Below are 1972 nucleotides of genomic sequence, written 5' to 3'. Positions count from 1 at the left end.
GGAGAGGAGAGAGAGACCATGGGGAGTGGGAGAGTGGGATAGAAGGAGAGACCGGGGTGTGGGAGAGTGGGAGGGAAGGAGAGACCGGGGAGAACGGGAGAGCGAGAGAGAGAGACCAGGGAAAATGGGAGAGGGGGAGAGAAGGAGACACCGGGGGTGTGGGAGAGAAGGAGAGAGAGAACAGGGAGAGTGGGCGAGCGGGAGAGAAGGAGAGGGAGACTGGTGGAGTGGGACAGTAGGAGGGAAGGAGAGGGAGACTAGGAGGGAAGGAGACAGAGACTAGGAGGAGTGGGAGAGAAGGTGACAGAGACTGGGGAGAGTGGGAGAGCGGGAGAGAAGGAGACAGAGACTGGGAGGAGTGGGAGAGCAGGCGAGGAGAGGAAGATCAGGGGGAGTGGGAGAGCAGGAAGGAAGGGGAGGGAGACCAGGGAGTGGGAGAGCAGGAAGGAAAGGGACGGAGACCAGGGAGTGGGAGAGAACAAGAGAGAGAGACTGGGGAGTGGGAGAGCAGAAGAGAAGGAGAGAAAGAGAGACCGGTGAGAATGGGAGAGCGGGTGAGAAGGAGAGGGAGACCAGGAGGAGTGGGAGAGTGGGAGAGAAGGAGAGGGAGACCGGGGAAGTGGGAGAGCGGGAGAGAACGAGAAGGAGAGTGGGGAGAATGGGAGAGTCTGAGGGAAGGAGAGAGAGAGACTGGGGAGAGTGGGAGAGCAGCAGAGGAGGAGAGGGAAAATGGAAGAGGGAGAGGAAGGCGGACGTGACAGAGAACCAGAAGAAAACAGTGACAAAAACAAGCAAATGTGCTAGTTAGTGACTGTGGAGGATGCACAATCCAGTGTGTGGGCAGAAAGAAATGAATCATAAAATCTTACAACACAGGAAGAGGCCATTCAGCCCATTGTGCTTGTGTTGGCTCTCGGAAAGATCTATCCAATTAGTCCCACTTCCCCCACGTTGCTCTTTCCCCCATAGCCCTGAAAACATTTCCCCCTCAAGTATTTGTTCAATTCCCCTTTTGAAAGTTCCTGTTGAATCTGCTTCCACCACCCTTTCAGGCAGCACCTCCCAGATCACAACAACTCGCTGTGTAAAAAAAAAAATCCCCCTCATCTCCCCCTCTGGTTCTTTTCCCGATTCTCTTCAATCTGTGTCCCTCTGTTCACCGACCCTCCTGCCACTGGAAACAGTTTCTCCTTGTTTACTCCAGCGAAAACCCTGATGGTCGTAGGTAAGGTGTCACGATATCAATGCCCAATCATTTACAGCTCAAATAGCTGACTGTGAAGGTGCCAGGCTATACCAGGTGTGGCAGGAGGGCACCAGCAGCCTTTTCCTGGCTCCGTACTGTTTTCCCCGGAGCTGTGCCGAACCCATAAGACCATAAGACATAGGAGCAGAAATTAGACCATTCGGCCCATCGAGTCTGCTCTGCCATTCAATCATGGCTGATAAGTTTCTCAACCCCAATCTCCCGCCTTCGCCCCGTAACCTTTGATCCCCTTACCAATCAAGAACCTATCTATCTCGGTCTTAAATACACTCAATGACCTGGCCTCCACAGCCTTCTGTGGCAATGAATTCCATAGATTCACCACTCTCTGGCTAAAGAAGTTTCTCCTCATCTCTGTTCTAAAAGGTCTTCCCTTTACTCTGGGGCTGTGCCCTCGGGTCCTAGTCTCTCTTACTAATGGAAACATCTTCCCCACGTCCACTCTATCCAGGCCTTTCAGTATTCTGTAAGTTTCAATTAAATCCCCCTTCATCCTTCTAAACTCCATCCCAGAGTCCTTATACGTTCCTCATATGTTAAGCCTTTCATTCCTTGGATAGTTCTCGTGAACCACCTCTGGACCCTCTCCAGGGCCAGAACATTCTTCCTGAGGTACGGGGCCCGAAATTGCTCACAATATTCTAAATGTGGTCTGACCAGAGCCTTATAAAGCCTCAGCAGCACATCCCTGCTTTTATATTCTAG

Source organism: Cetorhinus maximus, unplaced genomic scaffold (assembly GCF_964194155.1).
Source record: "Cetorhinus maximus unplaced genomic scaffold, sCetMax3.hap1.1 HAP1_SCAFFOLD_777, whole genome shotgun sequence".
NCBI classification, from domain to species: Eukaryota; Metazoa; Chordata; class Chondrichthyes; order Lamniformes; family Cetorhinidae; genus Cetorhinus; species Cetorhinus maximus.
Note: the sequence above shows the minus strand (reverse complement) of the source record.